The 22,800-nt window shown below is 43.5% G+C and overlaps 7 pseudogenes, besides 12 other annotated features; all 7 read right to left on the reverse strand.

The window, feature by feature from the left end:
• Window positions 1-22,800: part of a sequence feature (sequence corresponds to BAC RPCI93-2H15) that runs on past the window's edge.
• Window positions 1,387-1,581, reverse strand: Tb927.3.5840 (annotated as a pseudogene).
• Window positions 1,581-1,829: a mobile genetic element.
• Window positions 1,581-6,717: a mobile genetic element.
• Window positions 6,470-6,717: a mobile genetic element.
• On the reverse strand, window positions 7,475-8,882 carry Tb927.3.5850 (annotated as a pseudogene).
• Window positions 9,058-9,099: a sequence feature (AT_rich).
• Window positions 10,464-10,554: a microsatellite.
• Window positions 10,764-10,784: a sequence feature (AT_rich).
• Window positions 10,850-10,877: a sequence feature (AT_rich).
• Tb927.3.5860 lies at window positions 10,870-12,467 on the reverse strand (annotated as a pseudogene).
• On the reverse strand, window positions 14,199-14,720 carry Tb927.3.5870 (annotated as a pseudogene).
• Window positions 15,035-15,069: a sequence feature (AT_rich).
• Window positions 15,144-15,273: a sequence feature (A-rich).
• On the reverse strand, window positions 15,513-16,970 carry Tb927.3.5880 (annotated as a pseudogene).
• Window positions 18,117-19,672, reverse strand: Tb927.3.5890 (annotated as a pseudogene).
• Window positions 21,259-21,300: a microsatellite.
• Tb927.3.5900 lies at window positions 21,558-22,800 on the reverse strand (annotated as a pseudogene).
• Window positions 21,657-21,715: a sequence feature (CT-rich).

A 22,800-nucleotide genomic window follows, 5' to 3' on the forward strand; every position in this document is an offset into this window, starting at 1 on the left:
TATACTATGCGTGTTTCTTTACATTTTCTTTGATAGCAAGGTGTTTTGTTATTTTTACTATGATTGAGGGATGACACTTGAGGGGTGATACCGTCAGGTATGTGTGAGAACGGTGTCAAACGCTGGGGGACCTGACCAACGGATAAAACGAGTGTGACATTTGGCTATCTTCGACACGATGCATGTGGGTAGTTCGGGGGAGTGCGGGGTTGTATTATTACTCAGACCCTTGTAGCAACGCTTTGTCAGTGTGTTGCGTCGTGGCGTCTGTGCCGGCAACGGAATCAGCCTGTTGGTCCGAGGTTGGTGCCACTGTTGCAGATCCTTTGCTGATTCCTTCTTCCCCCAGACATCACTTGTGCAGCAAAAACGCAAGTTGTGCTAACTATAGTGGATTATACTGCGGTATAACCATAATAATGGCGTTTTATTCAACACGCTTAATCAGCAGAACTGTTAATAATTTAAACCCAGTTTTTTCTTGCGGTGCTACACGCACCACATGTCTTTTCTAGAATTTTAATTACACTGCGCGTACTAATTCCCCGCGCTCACCGCTTTCATCATTTAGTACCGGGTGAATATTGTCCTAGATCTCCGCGGAATAATGCATTGTCGTTTGAATTTATCCTAGTCGTAGAATCATTTCAAATCATGGCTATAATAACATCCTTTTATGTTTCTTCCACAGTGTTAAAAATCAGAACTTTCTAAAATAATGTTTGAAGAAGACCACAAGGTTGCAATCACCGACATGTAATTTCCCTTACGTTAACATACTCCCAGTTCCAGTATAAAACGAAAGTCAGTTTCCACCGTTGCACCACACCGAGTGTTTGTATGATAATCAACGGCTGCTAACAGCACCCATTTTCTAAGCGAGTGAAATCGTGAATCTACCACGCCAAATGAGCGATACACCTCCCCTTCCAAGGCAATATGAAAAGGCACCTTGTTCCCCACAAGTGTCTGTGTATTTTATTCGAGTCAAAGTAACCTTTTTTTAGCATCGTTCTCTGTAGGTGGCCTGCCATCAGTTTGTTACTATCGAAGTCAGAGCGTGCCATATTTGCTTCCCGAAGGATTATTGTATGTTATGTCCGAACCAGTTATGCGTGACGTTGCAAACGTTCAGCTTTTAGTCCTCGGTCTTCAGTAATGGCGAAAACAGCTCACTTGAGAGTGAAAGGCTTCTGCCTTTTTTTTGAGCCAAACGTAGGAGAGCATAGTGGAGTTTACAATTTTCATTCAGAGGAGTGGGCGGCATTTTGTGTAGTCTATTCTCCTTTATAGGGGTGTTCCTCTCGAATGAAGAAAGTACATGTTGGAAGAGAATGAGGGGTTTCTCAATTTCTAGGAGGAATTGTGCAAGGTTCTTGGTGAACACTATCTTCTGCATATTTTCGCCCTCAAGCCCGAAGTAACTACGGAGCACTTTAAGCTTGAGCGCACGAAGTATGTGGGTGGGATTCCCTTCGCATTCGTTGGAGTGTGTATGTTTCCTTTCAACGCAGATTTCATGTTTTTGATGGCGATGTATAGATGAACTTGATGTTGAGTGGGACATCTTATTTCGGTTTCCCTGGCGATGCCGGCCACCTCAATATTGTGCCAGGGTCCGGTACCCCGTATCATCGGGGGAAGCCAAGAGCCAGCAGCGTTCCTTTCATGGGGAACACTGCTTTGCTCCGGCTACGGCATCATACAGCACAGGGATCAGCAGCGTCTTGCTGGGACACCGTTTTTCATTTGTCGGTCCCTGGGCACGTGGCTAGCGTGCCATCAGCAGTATCACCCGCACTAAGATGCTGCTGTCCGGTGATGTGGAAGAGAATCCCGGCCCGTCGTTGCGCGGGATGCAGTGGAACTGCGCCGGGCTATCTCAAGGAAAGAGATTAGCACTCCACAAAACCCTTGTTGATGAGCGGATCGCCTTTTGTCTGTTGAGCGAGACAAGGATGACGCCTGGAGAGGCGGCTTGCTTTGCGTTGCTGTCTACCAACATCACAGAATAGCTCGTAACTGCAAAGGAGGTGGTGTATCAATACTAGTGAGGGAGGACCTACCAGTCGAGACCTGTATGGCCGTTGTTGGTGGCAGCGAACAAGTGCATGCAACAATTCACCTTGCACGTGGAACACCGCTGACTGTCACGTCGGCATACATCCCACCAAAACACACCTTCACGGCAACTGACATAGATACGCTTCTGACGATTGACGGTGCCCAGCTCATCGGTACAGACGCTAACGCACACGCGTTGGCATGGGATCGCGCGAGCCCACCAAATACCAAGGGTGAAACCCTCACACAGTGGTGCATTGACAACCAGTTTCTGGTCTGCAACACTGGTGAGTGCACCAGGTACGCGCGCCACCACGGGGAGTCCACCCCTGATGTGACACTGTCAACGAATTGTACAGTGTACACGTGGGCATAGCTGTATTCTCCCGATAGCGATCACCATCACATATTTTTCGACGTTATCGTTGGAGACGACACAGATGCACTGAGTTGCCCGCGGCTTCGAAAGCCCATGTACGCATGGCTAAAATCTGATTGGAGGAATTTCCGTCTCAAGGTTGACGAGCTCTGCAGGAAAATTGGTAGAGAGAAGAACGTCAACACCCTGGAACAGAAATTGAGCTCCGCCATCCGCATTGCGACGAAGGTCTCCGTCCCCCGTGGCTGCAGAGCAACGCCACCACATTGGACACCTGAGCTCGCGAAACTCGATGAAGAGATCGCTGGATGCGGACCCTCCTACCAAAGGGAAAAGTTGGTAGCCACGCGTAAGCAGATCCTGGACCCTACCACAAAGAAGAGATGGAGCACGCTATGCTCCAGACTTGCGGTGTCAGACCGCTGCAGTTGGCACATTGTCAAGAAGGTATATGCGCCACGACCACTAACCACACCGGCTGTACTTGTTGATAACGCGGCCATCACGGACTACCGTCAAGCTGAGATGTTCAGTAAACTGTACTCGTCCCGCGCAAGAAGGCACCCCGACTCACACCCACCGGCACCAATAAAGACGATAGCGAGTGAGTTCAGTCCCATCACGATAGCTGAACTACGGAGATCGATCAAACTGCTACCGAGTGTCCGCCGCCGGACCTGATTGCTTATACAACGAGGCACTGCAACATCTCGGTAGAACAGCGCTGAATGTTGTTCTGAGGCTATTCAATGAGAGCCTACGAACGGGAGTCGTGCCGCCTGCATGGAAGACTGGTGTTATCATCCCCATCCTGAAGGCCGGAAAAAAGGCGGAGGACCTCGATTCTTACAGGCCAGTGACGCTCACGAGCTGTCTCTGCAAAGTCATGGAGCGCATAATTGCCGCGAGGCTTAGAGACACTGTTGAGTCCCAGCTGACGCCGCAGCAATCAGGCTTTCACCCCGGATGCTCAACGCTTGAACAACTGCTGCACGTCCTCGCTCCCCTCTGCCGTCCAACGCACCAATATCGTACGGGTGCTGTATTCGTCGACTACGAGAAGGCATTTGATACAGTAGACCACGACAAAATTGCGAGGGAAATGCACAGAATGAAGGTATCACCCCACATTGTGAAGTGGTGCGTATCATTTCTGAGTAACCGAACTGGCAGAGTGAGATTCAGGGAGAAGCTTTCCAGAAGCAGAACATTTGAGCGAGGAGTGCCACAAGGAACTGTCCTTGTTCCAATCATGTTCATTATTGTCATGAACTCGTTGAGCCAACGCCTTGCAGAAGTGCCGTTACTGCAGCACGGATTCTTTGCAGACGACCTGACGCTACTTGCGAGGCACACAGAGAGAGGAATGTCATCAACCACACACTACAGTGCGGTCTAAACGTGGTGTTACAGTGGTCAAAAGAGTACTTCATGTCTGTCAACGTAGCGAAAACAAAGTGCACACTCTTCGGGTGTATAGAGCGCCACCCCCTTACATTGCAACTGGACGGCGAAAGAATAGGAGCTGACAGGACACCGAAGCTTCTAGGAGTAACATTCCAGTGTCTGCAGGGGATGGCAACACATGCGGCCGAAACGAGACGCAAGATGGACTTCAGACTACTGCAGATAGCAGCCATCTCAGCTTCTTCTATATGGGGGCCAAGACGACAAGTACTGAGAGCTTTTTATCTTCACTCGTACAGGCACACACCATGTATGGTATTGAGGTATGGTACTGGGACGCTTGGAAACGAAATCGCGACCTCCTTGCAGCAGCACAACACAAAGCCAGTCGCATCATAGCCGGCATACCGCATGGGACGCGCAAAGAGGACTCTCTGCTGGAAGCAAACCTCCTGCCACTCAAGACGACCACTCTTGTGCGCAGCATGAAATTCATGCTGATGTGTGAGTCACGAGGCGGATGTTTGCGGAGCAGTGCTGAAGAAGTATACCACAGCAAACACCCAGTCAGAGCCCTACATTCCCGCATCATGCGTTCCTACCCCCACCTCCGCATTGAGCCACGCGAGCACCCACTAGAGACATCGACACTCCGCCGCAGCTGCCGACCTCTATTTCACACGCAGATAAAGCCTGTGTGCGCTGATGACTCTAACGATGTCAAAAGGGAGGCTTCCGAAAAGTGGATTGCACGGCATTTTGCACGGAGGGGGAGGGAGCCACCGCGACGAGTGCACTACGAATTGTGGACTGATGGATCCGTGTCCCTCGGTGAGAAGTCCGGGGCAGCTGCCCTGCTCTACAGAAACAACACGCTGATTTGCGCACCCAAAACCGGAGCAGGGGAACTCTCATGCAGTTACAGAGCGGAATGCGTAGCGTTAGAGATAGGACTGCAACGGCTGCTGAAATGACTTCCGGCATACAGAAGCACACCGAGCAGGTTGTCCATCTTCTCTGACTCGCTGTCAATGTTAAAAGCACTGCAGACAGGCCCCCTAGCCGTAACGGACCCAATTCTGAGACGAATGTGGAGGCTTCTGCTTCAAGTTCAGAGAAGGAAGTTGCGTATCAGACTGCAATTTGTGTTTGGCCATTGTGGCGTGAAGCGGAATGAGGTTTGCGATGACATGGCCAAAAAGGCCGCAGATTTACCACAGTTGCGAGACACGTGGATCCCCGACATCATTGCTTATGCGAAGCGAGTGCTTAGGTCGGAAGAAGTCCATGAGAACACTCATAGGTTTGGTATCACGGGCAACCACTTTCCAACAAAACATAAGGAAGAACTGACGAGGGAAGAAGAAACGGCACTGGCACGCTTTCGGGTTGGGTCTTCAAAACACTATGGATGGATGTTTCGAAAGATCAACCCGAGTGTGCCTCCACAGTGCCGATGGTGTAACCCGCAACATGCAGCGATAGGACCAACAATACAAACACAAACAACCTCACCTGTTGCGACACGCACTCTTCAGAGAACCTCCGAACTGACCAAATGTACGGAATGCGATGCCACATACCAATGCCGCTCGAGTGCTGTAACGCACATGGTAAACAAACACGGCTTTGTGCGAGCTGATGCCCTCTGGAAGATCAAATACGGCGATGCAACACCTGCATTGGATATCCCCCCGGAGCCCCCTCCAGTGGTGGCGATCGTTCCTCTACCACCGAGCACACGAGTCCTGATGAGATCACAGGTGCTTCATTGTACCCTCTGTGCCTCCAAATTCGCAGTGCCAGGCCCCTCAGGATACACGGAAGCTGCCGTTTCAATGTGACCTGTGTGAGGCGAGCTTCGGTACACACTCTTCCCTGTCACTACACAAGAAATTCAAACATAAGAGCATAGTGACTGAGGACGGTACCGTGGTGGTGGTGCAATTCCCTCGTAAGCGTGCCCGTGAGGGAAACGTTGACGTCCCGGGGAAAGGCGAGGTGCAGCGTGGTGTGTGCCAAAAAGTGCTCAGTTGCAGGGACTCCCTCATCCGACACTGTAAGGCTTTCCACAAAGGTGAGGGAGTCGAGCTTAAATGCAGCAAAAGCACAAAATTGTGTGCCACTGATTCCCCGCATACAAACACATCCATGTTGGTGTGCCCGACATGCGGAAGGCAGTGTGCTAGCAAAACTGGCCTCACCCTACATCAAAAGAAGATGCACGGTATGAAGGTAGAGCGCGCTGTTACCAGCCGACGCGGCGACTGCGAAGAAACGTCGCTGCACTTGATGAGCTGTCCCGGTTTGAAGGAGTTACGTATCAGGGTTTCGGTAGAAGAAGTGTGTGTGCAGGATGTATGTTTCACTAAAAGGCTGGCGCAGTTTCTTATTGCCGTTGAACGGAGCCGGCCGCAGGTGAAGTCCTCACCTAATGTAACAGTCATACAACCCACTCTCCCTTCTGCAACTTCCCCCCTTATTACCGAGAGTGGAGCTAGCAGGAAAAGCACCGGACGCAGGAATAGTCCAGACACCCTCAGAGACAGAGGGGGTATGCAGACAACAAGCAACAGAAACAGAAAGAGGAAGAGAGAATAATAAACGAATAACAAAAATCAAAACAAAAGGATTGCTAATTGACATCTTTTGGAGTGTCCGGAGTGGGGGGCTTCTTGCCCCATCTGCTGTATTCCGTTTAAATGCGGAAATACAACAAGAGTTATAGAGGGTGTGTTAGGATGAATGAAAAAGGGAGACTCTGCCACAGTCGCCAGACCGATAGCATCTCAGGGCTCTGCGGTGATGGATGATGGCCGCGCCAGTGGGGGGAAACTTTTACGAAGGCACGAACAAAATTTCAAAAAGAATTACTAGTGGTCCAGTTGAGTTCTCAAGGCTCTCAAGAGTGAAGATGCTGACATTTTTCTTCGGTGGGAAGTAAGCTGATTTTATAGTTGACATTAGATGAGCTGAAAACATCAGTGTTGCCGATACTCTTTTCGGCAGAGTCTTCTCCTTCAGATCTTGGATGACTCCCATGTTATCTTTGACAAAAAATCGATACACAACTGCCATGGGGAGAAAGTGTCATTCCTATGAGTTGGTATCTACTTATTTTCAATGCGCAGTATTTTTCTGCTGCCAGATGTGCCTCCAGCAATAGACAAAATAAAACCGTATTGTCGTGAAGCTTCTTCTCTAAGGCAACCCGCTTAGCCTGGGAGAGATCCCCAGAGTTTCACTGGGTTAGACGAAACATGGAACATGGATTCCTCTTAACATACCCGATAAGCAGTATAAGGCTATGTATTCCAATCGAAGCGCGCTCGCACGTGCAGAGGGACAGTCTAATATACTTCTTCAGCCCAGAGGGCTGATGCTGCTGCTTGCTCCTTCTCTGGTCGCCAAAAGCCTGTTGCCCTCCCAAATCCTGTTGGAACAGGTATAATGCGGACGCTTGGCTTCCTTCTGGATGGAGCAATAAACCCTGGAACCACGATGAGGCGGCAGGTTCCACCGAGTATTTGTAAAGATCTGAGAAGAACTGTGAAAAGAATATCATATTTTGGAAAATTTTCATAAATTTCACAAAATTGAGCAAAACATTTTTCAAATATTTAATTACAGAAGCAAAAATGCAAGCCAAAGAGGAGCTTTATTGGTAACAAAAGAATTGCTTACTGTGGTGTTTGTTTTACTATCTGTCCCATTTGTTGTCGTCACTTTAGCTTTGCATTTTCCTTCTGTTTTTTTGAATCAGCTGCTGCTGCGGTTGCGACCTTCTTTTCTGCTTCGAGTACTTCAGCGTTCCTTATCCCTTCGGCATGACTTTCGATTTCTATCCGCTCCTGGGCGTTACTTATTCCTGTTATTGATTTCGGTGCCGAACTTTTCTCACTGCGGCTCGTGTGACTATCCTTGTTGAGGACTTCTACAAAATTAGTATTGAAGTCCTTGCTGTTTTTATGGAACGTCTTTTCAATATATTCTTCAATTTGTTTGCTCTTCTCGCTATCTGTCGTGTCGGCTATATGTTGGAATTGTGGAAGGCAGTTTCTTAGCGTGAGCTTGACTATGGCATCGTTTTTTAGGTTGCTGCCACTTAGTCCTTCAAGTTTTCCTGGTTTACTTTTTATGGTATTTAGTGTCGTAAAGACGTAATACCCAAGCTTTGCCGTGTAAGCCGTGTTTTCAACGCGGTTGGATAGCTCTTGCTTGCAGTTTCCTGTGTAGCTGTCGCCTGTCCTGAGTTCCACCTCGTTTGCCGTGTATATTTGGTTGCCGGTCTTGCGTCTGTTGAACTTATTGTTGCGGTCACGCTTGCCTGGACGCAACTCTACATCGCGTTGCCGAAGGTTAGGCTGTTTGCGCCGTTTTGGTTGCAGCTTCCTAAGTCTCCTATCGTTAGCGTCGGCTCGTTGAAGTTCGCTAGAATTTGGTCGGGGGCCGTTAGTTTCAATTTTAGAAGTTTTTTCCACTCGAGTTGTGCCGGTGGTGATTGGATGCTTCTCACATCTTTTACGCTTTCACATACCGCTTTTGTCCCTGCTGCTAGTTTGAGCTTGATGTTTACTGCCATGTTGCTCGTGGTCGAATGTTTCTCTGCGTCTTCTGCTAGTGTCTCTTGTCCGCCTGTAGTTAGCGCTTGCAGCAAACCAAGGTGTTGGTCCAGAAGGCTTACTGCTTCCCTCAAAGTTGCTTCCGCGCCTTTGCTGTGTAGCGGTGCTTTGTCTTCCATCTCCTCTGCCTTAGCTGCAAGTGCCCTGAACAAGCATCTTTTGTCGGCGTTTTCTTCCGTTGTTGCTGCTGTTTCCCATCCCAGCTTTTGCCTGTGCAGCTTGTCAAAGTCAGTTCTTGCATTAGCTGTCTGCTGCTGTATGTGTGATTTTAGTGCTTTTACATAGGCTAACTCCTTGCACGAATCGGTTACAGCTTCTGCCACTGCGTTGTTGGTGTCGGCTTGCACATGCGCCGTTGCCAGTAGCGTTAGAAGTTTTATAACTCCAGGGTGGTGCAAGATATTCCTCATTTTCGTGGGTGCTTCCTTGGCTGCCTGCCTCCAGACTGTTATTAACGTCAGAATGGACCAGTTTGGTAGGTTACTGAGTTGAAAAATGTTCTTTGATACATCTCTTTTTCTCTTTATGCTTAGGTATAACGTGAAATGGTAATGTATCCGCTGTTTGAGGGTTTCCTTATTTTCGTTTTAAATTCTTTTTTATATTCGTTTTAAAAATATAAATTTACATTTACCACTCATCGAACAAACCATGCCCATTATTGTTCCAACCTTTTGTTAAAGTAAATACCCCCTTGCACTCTATGAGTAAATTCTTCCCGTTGTTCCTGGACGGCAGGGACTCCAATCACAATGAAAATACAGTCATAGCCATCTCCGGTTCTGTATCAATTTATTTTTGGATGAGATGCGGCTTTTCTTCTAGTCTTTTAGATGGTCACAGAATTTTATTTTAAGGTCCTTTTCAATCGCGGGTTCTAGTGGCGTATCTAATTCAGCATGATATTCTATCTGTTTTATTCTTTGGTTTGCACCACAGCATTCTGAGTATTGAGGAAGATTCATCACCGCTGTTTTTCAAGAAACATCTTCCATATGGAACTACAATGTCCGTGTTTCTTCCATTTGTATCATTCGTTTCGGCCTTTCTTACTGTGATTGTTTCTCTTAAGTTAACGGTACTAAAAGGTGCTAGAATATAAAAAGACCATGAGAAGCAATCGTAATGTTCGGGATCATCTCTAATAAAATAAATTCAATTTTACACTCATAAGTCATATTATCTATAACCATCTGGGTATGCCATTCAAGCTGTGATTTCAAAGTTTTGCCCGCATAAATATGGAACAGCATTTTTTCCTCCGATCCAGTATATTTTACAATTTGTATCCTTAAAATGGCCACTTAAGCTTACTGTTCATACGCTATCCTCTTCTTCCTTAACTTCTTTATTGGAGTTTACTTTTTTGTTTTTCGATGTAATATTCCTCTTGTTTCCTGGCCGGCTAAATTTTATGCTACTTTTTACACATTGTGCACGGTGCGTTGCATTCGTCATTTTATTTTTCCTTTTCTTCACCGGTTTCGTCAGTGTTGTTAGCAGATGCACTTTTAAACTAATCGTATTTCTTTTATTATATGAATTCTCTATTTTAAGTTTTCGTGCACCAATGATAGTTCCTTAAGCTAAAATAATGCGTTGTTAAAATAGTTATTAAGAGCATATTGACCATGGTACGTTGGTTCGCCTTCCACTTGTACTTCTTTGTATTAGTTCTATAGGCTCCATTTGGCCTCTAAACGTGACTCTGTTTATCTCTAATTGTCACCTCCGCCGTCTGCAGCTGTTCGATGTTGTTCATGGTCTCATTTGTGTTTGAATCTGCGGATATTCCATATATTTATTTCTCCCACTGTCTTTATATCCCTTTCTTAGTGATAGTATTCCTCTTGTTCTCACTATTTCACTCACTCACATAACTAGTGCTCTTACATCCTTTACATTGTTTTCACCACTATTTTATGTTTTCACACCATCTTCACCACTACTTTTATTATAATATTAGTATACACACACTCACAACACTCTCCTATCATAAATATTATTACTATTTTCAGAGTTACTATTATCATTGAATTATTACAATTACTATCAATATAATTATATTACCATTACTGTTGTAACCAAAGTAATGACAATAAAACAAATAAATAAGCAAAATAACCAATTTATAATAGAAATGACTTTTGTCATGCCCTGCAACCTTATTACTTTTCCTTCATACGCTACTATCACACACATTTCATAACTATTACATTTTCTCGTAATTTTCAAGTTTCGAATATTCTTATCTTAAGAATTTTCAATAACTTGCATATTTTTACCCAAAGTTATTAAAATATATAAAAATTGAGCGAATTCCTGCTGATTCACTAAAGATAACAAAGTTTCGTAAATTTGATAAAATTGAGGGATCATATTTTATATTTTATAATTTTAAAATAGAAAACTCACAAGAGAAGCAGCCATCAGAGAAATTTTCTTATTGACGAGAAAACTGGAATCACAACATTTTTGTGTCTTTTTCATCCTTGTTATCTTTCTCACTTCTCTATACACAATAAGTTTTGTTATCCTTGTTTACAGCCTCATATTTCGGTTGTGTGGTGAGTTTGCTGGTCATGTTTACCATCTTTCCCTTCCGTTTCTTGAGCTGCTTGCTCTGCTGCTTTTTGTTTGGCTTCCTCACTTAATGTGCACTTTTCACCATTTTTTCCATCTTTGTTGAAAACGCACCCCTGCTTTTCTAACTTGTCGCATTCTCCTTCGTCATCTCCTGCTGCGGTGCATTCTTTCTGTTTTTCTTCTGCTGATTTTGTTTTTCTCGAGGCTGCTTCTGCTGCCTTTCTCGTTGTTTCGATTGTTTCTGCGGCCGCAACACGGTTTGTGATCGAGTAGTGTTCTAGAATCGTTAGAAGATCATTTATGTCCGTTATGGACCCTAGGTTTTGATTGCCATTTTTCTCAGTTGTGAATATTGCTTTTGGTATCGGCATTTCATCTATAAGTTTCCACGTCTTACTGTTCTGGTCTGCGGTGGTCGATTTATAGAGGCTGCTTAGGCTTGTTTTTGCTGCTGCAGCGTCGTCGCTTTCCTTGAAGTCCGATGTGTCGCCCTCGACGTAAAGTTTGTGAGCCTTCTGTGCGTCTTGGTCGTCTGGTGCTTGTGCTGGGTCACGGCGTTCTGCGCTTCTGCTGAGCTGCACGTTTTCGCTGGCATAGGCAGCTTCATAAGCTTCTTTGTAGGCTGCTGGGCCCGTTGCTTTTCCTGGGCTTGTGATTGCTGGCTTCTGTTTTACCTTTGTGTCACCTACGCTTTTGTCGGTGTAAAGGTAGCCGCCGGCCATTAGCAGATCCTCGTCGAGCGTTTGGGCTACCAATATTGTGTTAGTGGCGTGTTTGGACAGTGCGCAGTTGATTGTTGTGCCCGTAGCTATGGCCGAAGCTTCGCTTGTCCCTGTTAGTCCAGCGTACATGGTTGCAGCCTTGAGTCCGTTCTTGCCGGTGTTGTCTGCCGTTGGCTCAACCGCCGACAGTCCGCATTGTGGCAGTTGTCCCGTGCCTTTTACGACTGAGCTTCCTGCGCTGTTTTCCAGGCATCCGTTGGTGTTTCCGCTGTCGTGGGCTGGCGCTGCCAACGTCATGAACTCTGCTATATTGCCTTGCAGAAAAGCGAGTTTATGGGTGGCTGCTAGCGCTTTGCCGATCGCTTTGTTGAAATCTGCCGCTGACGGGGCCCGCCGCTTCCGGACGTACGCTTGAAATGGTGCGAAATTCTTTGCGCGCTCTGTGTTGCCAGAAGCTGCGAATATAGCAAGTCTGAGCTGGTCGGCAATTATTTTCTCTCGCGCATTGTTTGCTTCCGTCAGCTTGCTCTCTTCGACGCTGCTGTAGCCGGCTATTTTTGCCGCTAGCTCGCACAGCGGCTCCCACGTAGTGCGAAGGAAAGAGTTACCCGCTGCCGCTGCTGCCATGTCGGATGTCACGACGAGCAGAATTAGCTTAATGACTAAACCTTGTCTAAGCGCTTTCATTTGCGTTAAAAGCCTTGTCTGTAATTGGAAATTTGTAGGGCGAAAGTACTATTGTTTGACCTTCTTCTTGGTGAGGTAATGAACAACTATTGACCACTATCTGCTGTTTCTATGTAAGTTAACTATTGCTACTGCCAGTCAGCTCTGAGCTGCTGATGGAGCGCTGAAAAATAATTTAAAGTCGGTCATATATATGTTTTTCTTCTTTTATTCTTGTATATTTCTGCTGTTTATAGCCTTAGTGGCAGTCGTAAACGTCGAAAGAATTGAAAGCAGGAAGCCGTTTAGGATAAATTGTTTATAAATATTATTTTCGTGCCATTTTTACTTTTAATTTCACTTTCTCTCCGTATTCCTATATTTATGTCTAAAACATCTATAATTTATGGCCATTTTGCTTCTGTGATCTGCTCCAACTTCTGCTGTTTAGGGGTATCTTCAATAACAACATAACTGTAACAATACTTTGGTATGCTTGGCCTTGAGTATTTTACCCCCTGATTATGGGTTGCTGTCAATCTCTTCTGCCTTTCATCAAGAAATTACTATCCTTGCTGCACTCTCTTGCTTTCAAGTATTTTTATAAGTTTATCCATGCCGTGTCATTGCGTATTCTTATGTATGTCAATTTTTTATTTAGTGGCATCGGTATGCCATCCGTACACAAATGTGGAATTGGTTTGTTTTCATTACAAACCTTTTGCATATCATATAAATCTCTTCCCGCGAATCATATATGTACTATTGAAGTCCTTTTTCACGCTATTATTCTTCTTTTCCTGCCAGCAGTAATAAACATCCAGTCTCATTTTTCAAAATTTCCTCCCTATAGTGCTGTATTGTTAGTGATACATGTTGGCCGTTATTACTATATTCGCTGGCGATAAGAGATAGACATTATCTCAAACTTACCTAATCCCTTCCTCATGTTTGTGATTTTGTAGTTTACTATTAACCACAACATTATCAGTCACAGTCTGTACTGTGTATGCAGTTACATCTACCATTTCTGAGCGAAATGTAGAGCACAATCGCCTCCTGTATTATTTTTGTCTGTGGCCAACTGCTTTGAATTTTTTTGTTTAATTATGTATTTTTATTCTTTCTTTTTTGATCTCTTTGATCCTTTCCAATGAATTAGAAACTGTATTTTCCCTTAACGCTTCACTCTGCCCCTACCTTGTAATCTCTTTCATAATATTAACATGTAAAATGATGCAAGCTGTCATATTTGTGATTGAAGGTACACATGTTCTATTTCCCTTCCTAAATTTCTCTGTTTCCTCTAAAGTATTCCACTTGTTCTCCAATTTGCTTTCTTACTCACTCTCCCACTCTTCACTTACTCCAAACTTGCCTCTTTTCCTCATTTGAAATCTTGTATTTTTTTTATCAATTTGTTGTTGACTCACACCTTTATTATAATATTCATATATACACACTCACAACATTTTCCTATTATTATTATTATAAACATAACTAATATGCATAAAATAAAGGATATAAACAAAAAATATTTAGAATATCACTCACTTTCTATATCCTATCACCATATCACCTTTCACCAATTCTACACCATCATACACGTCTTAACACTTTCAGATTTGCTCATTTTGCAATGTTTTCACAATAGTGTTAAAATATATCAACTGTTAGCTAATATTAGAAAATTCTCCTAAAATAGGAATTTTTATAAATTTTCATAAATCTCATAATATTGAGAAAAAAATTTCAAAATGTTACCAAACTCTTAAAAGCAGCATCCACCAGAGATAATTTGTTATTTACAAGGAAAATGGAATCACGGCATTTTGGTTCAACTTTTTGCTGCCCATCAATGAAATCAATCTAACTGCAAACAGATTTCTTTTCCTTTCGTTTGCGTGACGCCTTGGCACATCTCTCTGTGTCACTATACAGGCCACAATTAGGGTCTTCTGTCCCTGCAGTTCCATCTGTTCCTTTGTTAGACTGCACTTCTTCATCTTTGGGTTTGCACTCCCCCTTTGTTTCGGTCTCCCTTTCCCATTTGCAGCTAGCTGTCTGCACGTGCCGCTGAAGCTTGCAGCCTAATTGGGCTGATGTTTTGCTGGTGAGTATTGTTCGCCTGCTTCTATCTCGCCTTGAAAGCACAGGGATGACAGCAGTTACAGTGCCACATGCCACCGTAAAAAAAAAAGAAAAGCGACGTGCAGCGCTATAGGCCACGCGCCAGTTTTTTTTAAAAAATTTAACGCCGCGCGCAACCCAAAATGAGGAGCTGATATTCACAAAATCAAAATAGACAAAAGCGTAGCGGCGGCGTGGTAAAAATTAATATCAGGAGAATTTAAGCGAGGATGTCTGTAGCGTGCATAATGTTCAAGATTTACCTTAAAAAAATAGCCGCTGAATCACTAGGAAAAAAGATGGCGATTCAAAAAAATTAAAATTAAGAAAAAGGAGAATATTAAAGAATAATATTAAGTAGATGTGTGGATGGAAATAAAAATTGAAAGAAATTAAAGCAAAGATGTCTTCTGGAGAAAGAAGGGTTAGGGTTTGCATCAAGAAAGAGTCGCTGCATCATTTAAAAAAATAAAACAAAAATTAAAAATAATAACCACAACCCGAATAACCCTAACCCTTTATAACTTGCCTTCAGATTTTTGTCTGCTTAAGTACACCAAAAATCCCAAAAAAATTAAAAAAATAAAATCTGAAAAATGCCAAAAATTAAAAAAAAGAAAAATCGAGCAAGAAAAAAAACAAAAAATGAAATATATCAAAAATCCCCCAAAATAAAAAAGTTTAAAAACAAGAAAAAGGAGGCTGAAAGACTCAACAAAGAATTACAAACCTTAAAAAAACTAACCTTACAAATTTAAAAAAAAAGCAACAGAAAACAAGATAAAAAAGAGAAAATTTTAAGCAACCAAAAAATATACACACTCAAAATTTAACAAAACAACACAATTTCAGGGAAATTTACTTGTGTTAAAATACATCAAATATTGGTAAACATTAGCATATTTTATAAAGTTGAGAAAACCTCTTTAAAATGTTTTATCCTAAAGACAAAACTGCAAGCTAATGAGGGGTCTTGTTAATGACAATAGAATTGCTTCCTGTGGTGTTTGTGGGTTTGCCATCATTCTCCGCTTTCACTCCCTCTTTAAGTTTGCACTTTCCATCTTTGAATTCACACCCATCTTTCTCTTTGCACTCTCCCTGTGGTTTACCCTTGCATTTTTCTTCGTTTTTGGTATCGATTGATTTTGAAGTTGCTTCATTTTTCTTTTCTGCTTCAAGTTCTTTTTTTATTCTTTCGCCTTCGCTATTGCTTAAAACCGCGGCCTGCTGTTCGGGTGTTGTTATTTGATTGATCGGCTTGCTGTCCGTTTTGTCCGCTTGCCGCAGCGGAACATGGATTGCATCAAGTTTTGAAATGTAGTTCTCCGCAAATTTCCTGGGTTCCTCTCCGTACAGTGTTTCTGTGAAGGCTTGAAGTTTCTGCTTAGTATCACCTGTAGACGCATCTCTAAGTGTCTGCAGCTCCGGAACGCAGTTTCGTAGCGCCGTAAGGGCTATCTGTGACTCCTTTAAAGTTTTGCCTGACAGTTCGCTGGGGAGTGGCCCTTCAGCAGCTGGTTGTAGTAAAGTCCGGCACACATACAACGCCAGCAGCTGTTGCTTGTCTTGGTGTGTGTTTTCCGGCGTGACCGCAGTGTCGCATTGCGTCATGTCTTCTTCGCTTTTGAAAATCTTTGTTGCCGTGGTTGCGGCTTGCTTGTTGCCTGCCGCGGTTCTTACCGTTAACGTTTCGCCGGAGCCGTCCGCTGTACAACTTCCTATGGCCGACTGGAAGTTTGTTGGACTGTTTTGGTTACCGCAGGTTGTTAGGCCACCAATGGACACTGTTGTCGTTTTGAGTACCTTGTACAGGTCGTCCGGTTTGGTTAGTTTTAGTTCGTGTGCCCGGTTGTAGTTTGGGGCTCCGGTTCCGGGTTCTATTTTGCTTGCGTCGGCGACTGCATCGCATACTGGTCCGCTACCTGCTGCCATTGAAAGCTTGATATTTAGTACATTGTTCGTTGATGTGTGGCCGTTTGTGCTATCTGTTGCTATCGCTTCAGACAGTTTTGAAGCTGCGTCGAGGGAACCTATTTGCTCACTGATTGCGTTAACGGCTTTTGCTGCTGTCAGTTCCAACGCTGCTTGTTTTGCCATTTCTACCGTGATCGACGCCGTTGCGTATAGTTGTAACGTCCTTAGAGCGCACGTGCGGGTCCGATCTGCGGATGCTGCTTCTGCGAGTTGCCACTTGGATGCCTGCTGCCTTATGGTGTCAATCTTGGCTTTGCCTGTTCGGACTTTTGACTGTATGTGCTCACGCAGGCCTCTGAGGAAAGCCTGCTCTTTACATATATCATCGACTGCTTTAGCAACTTTATCTCCGCCGGTTGCTACTGCACCCAGTGTTGCTGCCGTTAGCAGAATCGCTGTTGCCATTTTAAATGTCATGGTCGCGCCACCTATCTGTGTTTCGTTGCGTTAAGCGACTCCACAGCGTTACAGGCTGTTCCTGCTGGCTCAAATGCCTTTTATGTCTGCTGCTTCGCCAAAAAGGGTGATTGGTTTAATGGAGCTCTTATGCTCTTCCATGCGACTTATTAGGTGCATTATTAGGCAGTAGTCACCAGCAGGACAAGTATTCCAGCTCCTTATGTTGATAAAAGCAAAGAAAGTTCGTTCATTACTTCACGCACTGCCGTTAATTTGATACATTGTGCTGCTTTGCCATATTTACAGCTATTTGGCTCACATGACCCTCCGCTGACGATCTATTATCGTTGTCCTCACACTATATAACGTACATTCGTTCAATGAATTCTTGATCCCTAGTTTAACCACTGCATCTTCTTGTCTTTCATCAGATTAAAAGGCACAGCCACCACCATATCTTAAGTAACATCAATCCATTTCTTGAGGAACACGGGGCACAATTTTCTTCTGGATCATTTTCTTTCCTCTTGAGCTCCTCCTAATTTGACTTTCACATTTAATATTTTGTTCTGTCAGCTTTATTCTTCTGTCACTGTTTCTATGGATACCTTATCGAGTCCATTTTTCTTCTACACTAGAATCCGTCTGTTTATCATTGTCTCTTCTGTAATCTCTTTGTTTAAAATGATTCCTATCTTAACATTTCCACTTGAGCATACGCATATTCTATCTACCCCCTCCAGCTTTCTTTTTGCCTCCCTCTCGTTCTTTTAAAAATATTCTTTGAACCCTCTCTCACTTACTCACTCCAATTAACGTTTTCCATTATTATAAGTGCCTTTATTCTCGCTTCGTACTCGCTATTCACCACTGCTCTCATTATAATATTTGTATATGCACATTCACAACACTCTTCTATCATTATTATTATTATCATTACTGCTCTTACCGTTATAAACCTAACTAATATTCATAAAATAAACAAGAGAAAATAAGTTAGAAAATCGCCCATTCTTCATACCCTATTACTCTACTTCTTTGCACTCACAGTCCATGTTTTTTCCAAAATTTCATGCTTTCAAAAAAATTCTACTAATTTCACATTTTTAGCGGAAAAGTGTTAAAATATATTAAAGTAGCAAGAAAAAAAAGGGGAAAATTTAAAAAGAGTAGGGCCACAAAAGCAGGAACCTCGGGGCTAATTTTTTTGCTAACTAGAATAGAGTAATCTTTTCAAGTTTTATTTTCCCATTTGCAATACGGCGATTTGCACTCACCTTGAGGTTTACCTTTGCATTTCTCTGTTGTAGGTTCTCCTGCAGCTCCATCTCCTGTTCCTGCTTGGGTTGCTTGCTCCGCTGCTTTTTTTTTCTGGGTTCTAATGAGCATTTTTTAGTTTTATCAGTATGGTTCTCTTCCCATTTGCATGGCTCAGTGCATTTGTCACTTGATTGGTATTTGTTGCAGTCTTCGTCAGTGACTTTAACTTCCGTTTCGGAATTTTTAATTTCTAGTGAGGATATCCTATCCCTCAAATCTTTAATCACTTTCGTGGAGTAATAAGTCCGAGCTCGTTTTAAGGCAGCAAAAGAAGTGATTGCATCGAGAGTCGTTTCTTCTTGCCCGCTCGCTGCCTTTTCCACTTTTACTTTTGTTAGCTTTTTCCAAAACATGCCGTGGAATGTGGTTTCGTCTCCGCCGAATACTTGTGTTATTTTTTGGTCTATCTCGCTGGACAGGTCGTCCACAGATGAATCAAGCTTGTTGAGAAGCAAGTTTTTTACTGCTGTCCGCAAATAAACTGACTGTGTTGCTTGGGAGAGCTGCTTGTAGTCGGTTAGAGTGTCCTTGAAGGTGCCCGTTGGTAGCAGCTTCGCCGCTTTTGCGTGGGCGTCCTGGTAACTTTTGATATGATTTAGCTGTGCAGCCGTTGGGTTACTTGTGAAGTCAGTGCCGTTGCTGTTTGATGTTGTCGCTTCCGTGTTGTGTCGAGTCAGATAGCCGCCGGCAAAAGGAATCGGCTTGTTTAGGCCCGTTCCCCCAGTTGGGCCTGCCGCGGTGCCTTTAAATAGAACGGAGTTGGCTTTGTTTGTTAGAGCGTTGGTGTGTATCCCTGTGGTCGCCGTTAGGTCTGTGAATCCCGTTAGTGTGATCCCTGAAAGTGGCGCAGTGTTCGGTGTCGCTTGCAGCTGGTCCAGCATTGGCTGCTCCTCTTCAGGAAGGCTTGTGAAGCTGTTGATTACATTGCCTGCGGCACCTCCGGCTGTGTTTGTCGTGAGGCAACCGGCACTTCCACCGTTTTCTGTCGCCGCTGCTACTTTGAAGAACTCCGCGATGTGTCCGTGGAAGAATTCCATTGCTGCCGTTGCTGCTACGGCGTCCTTGATCTTTGTGTTCATCTGCACAAGAACATTATTTATTTCTGCCCCTATCGCTGCTGAGAGCACCTCCCACCCCTTCTGGGTTATATTGTCGTCTTGTTTGATTAGATAGATGTCGCATTGACATTGCTGCGCTGCTAATGCGGCTACGTGAGCTGCATCTGCTTGTAGTAGTTGTACCGCTCGACCTGGGATATGTGAAGCCGTGCGACTAAACTTAGCTAGTGGAAGCCATGACGCCTTCCCTAAAGCCCCGCCTTCTGCTGCTTGGCCGCAGGCTTTTTGTGCCACAACCTGCAGTAAAGACAAGATAATAAAGGTTTTTTCTATTGTATGCATTGATTTTTCTTCTTGTGTGCCGCCAAGACAGTAGACTTACTGAGTTTTTTGAAGGAGAGGGTGGATTTTTTACCATGATCTCAACAATAAAAGTTGGTACCACAGTTTCGTTTGTTGTTCTGATCACTTTTTAAAGTTAAACGTCAAACTTATTTATATTTACAAACTTCTAACCCCTTTTTATCCCTAAAAATCTTATTTTCCTTAGTTATACAGTTTATACCCTTGGAAAATAAAGGAAACATAAGGATTCCATGACTTTAAACATCTGAAACTTGTTTTTTTCTGTTGCTGTGCAGCATCAGATTAAAACTCATGAACTCTACTAACTGCTCTGTTGCAGCTTTCCATTTATACGTGATATTTGGCTTTCTTTTAAACATATCTTGTGTTTCTTGAGTAAACGTCGTATGTTTGTTTGCAATCAGTGGCTTCAGATGCACATTGAACTCGGATTCATGTTGCATTCCTTTTAATCTACGTTTTCCGCATCAGAATTTCTATCATTGAGGAAGTATTGCAGCTTCTCCTTTCTTAGACATTACTTCCATTTGGAACTTAAGTGCTCATTTTTTCTCATTTGTTTTGATTTTTTAGACGATTTTCTTTATAATTATTTTTTTCTATAATTTACCGACACATAAAACAGAAGGGCGACGAATTACTTATTGGAAATGGACGCGTTTTACTGATTTCTGTCCGAAAAAATGAATTAAATTGCACTGTGGTAAAATACATCGCTTCCGTTTCACTAAATAAACGTTTTACATTCAGTTACCAGTCTTTCTATGCTAGATTTCAGTACAAAAGGAAATTATCGCTTCTGTATAATAGCCAGTAGAGAAGTTATTGACTTGCGTGATTGCAGGGGCCGCTGAGGTTCCCTGGCTCTACACTATCACGCTAGGCGATAACTTTTCTACTGATTATTCATTTTCGTACCTTTGATGCCTCTTTAACATTATTTTTATGTTTTTAAATTACCTATTGTTTTTAGCACTTTGTGCAACGTTCTGTACAGCCACAATCTGTCAGCTTCGTCCATTCTTCATATGTTTGTACACTTCTAGTAAAAAAGGAACTTCTACACTTGTTGTTGGCTATTTTTTGAACTAATTATCTGTGAAAGAATGCTGTATATCATTGATAGTGCTTTGAGTAGAAATAATACGTTTTCCGAAGGGTTATTAAAAGCACATTGGCCATGTCGTACTTAGTCGCTTTCCACTTGCGCTCCTTTTTTTTATTAGTTGTCGCCACTGCATTTGGCCTTTCAACATGACTCTATTTCCACATAATTGTCCCCTTCATAGCCTCCCGATGTATTTTTTATTATCCTCATCAAATTTTTGTTTAACACTGCGCATATTCTGTCCCCAACTTTATCTTTGTCTTTATTTCTAAATGCCATAAATAATGTTCATATTTATCAGTTACTTTTTTATCCACTGTCCCATTAATCTCTTTTTCACTAGCTCACATTGCATCTTTGCAACTGTTTTTAGTTACTCTTTTTCCCGTCTATTTAGTGGTCACCACTACCCTTATTATAATATTCATATATACACACACTTACAACACTCTCCTATCATTATTATCATTATCATTATTATTATTATTATTATTATAAACTAAAATACTATACATAAAGCAAACAATAAAAAGAAAAAAAATAGAATATTACTCACTTTTCATACACTATTACACTACCAATTTACATCCAGAGGCCATAGTCATGCAATTTTACTTAATTTTTTAGAGGACCAGAAATTTTCAAAGGCGTGACGACAAGTGTTAGAATATATCAAATTTTAGTAAATTCCCTTAAAATATTTTTTTGTAAAGTTTAAAAAAATTGAGAAAAAATGCTTAAAATGCTAAAATTTTACAAAACTTTTAAATGTAGAAAAATTAGAGCCAATTTCTTATTGATGAGAAAACTCAAATCTTTGCACTTTGTTTTCTTCCCATTTGTAGCCAGTACCTTCTTCGCACTCTTCCTCTCCTTTTCCCTTGCATTTCTCCTCCTTCTTGTCGTTTTCCGTTGCCGTTGCTTGGGTTGCTTGTTCTGCAGCTTTTGTCGTATCTAATGAGCATTTTTTGTTTGCATCAGTGGCATTCTCATTCCATTTGCAGGGGTCTTTGCAGTCGGTTTTTGATTGGTGTTTGTTGCAGTCCTCTTCTTTAGTTACTTTCGCTGGTTGTGACTGGATAGGCTGCGTAATGGGTAGGGGGTTTTCGATGTCGTGTGAAGCTACTGTGTACGCATCCCGTGCCTGCCGGCTTAGCTGCTGCAGCCCGCGGCTCAGATCTAGTGCCGCAGCATACGCAACTTGGGCCTGTGTCAGTTGTGCTGCTGCTTCATTGAGCGCAGTTAGCCACTTGATGCCGGTTCCGCCGGCTGTTAGCTGTGTTTTGTAGTTGATGCAGAACTTGTCGTCTGCACTGCCGTCGCAGTCGCTGTCGGCCGTTTTTCCTAAGGTATACGCGCCATCTGAGGCGGTCTGGTGCGTGTTAGCAGCGCCAATGCGATTTCTTACCCCTTGGCCTGCCGCTTCTATAGTTGCCGCTGATATTTCTGCTGGTTGGTTTAGTAACGCGCATTTGGTTAGTATCTCCTGCCATGCCTGTTCGGCATCGGCTGCCTTGTTGCCGTTATCCTGTACTTGTTTTGTTCCGCCGTTGTAGCACTCGCTGGCGGCTGGTGCTGAGTCCCCGATGCACATGCAGATTAAGGCGTCTGCCGCCGCGTCGCCTGCCATTGCATCGCCGTTTTTGTCGTTACTACATACTTTTTTCGGGCCTTGGTTCGAGTGAGTTGTCTTGTCATACTTTGCTTTGTCGAATTCTTTTTGACCGGGCCCAAATACTGCGCTGTCTATTTTGTCCGCCGCCGTCTGTTCTGCTTTTGTTATTTCCGCTACCTTAGTATTATACGCTGCGACCTTCCCTTCGGCCTCTTTTAGCAAGTCGGCTATTATCCTGTTGGCGCGTGCGCGTTCCCTTGTGTTCTGCAGCCTTCTGAATGGGTTTGACTGACCTTCTGTCCCCTTGACTGCGTCGTTCGCGGCGTCTTGCCAGGCTTTAAGGTTCTTACCTTGAGGGTCTTTGCTGTCGCCGCTGAATTC

The sequence above is a fragment of the Trypanosoma brucei genome, chromosome 3 (genome assembly GCF_000002445.2).
Source record: "Trypanosoma brucei brucei TREU927 chromosome 3, complete sequence".
Taxonomy (NCBI): Eukaryota; Euglenozoa; class Kinetoplastea; order Trypanosomatida; family Trypanosomatidae; genus Trypanosoma; species Trypanosoma brucei.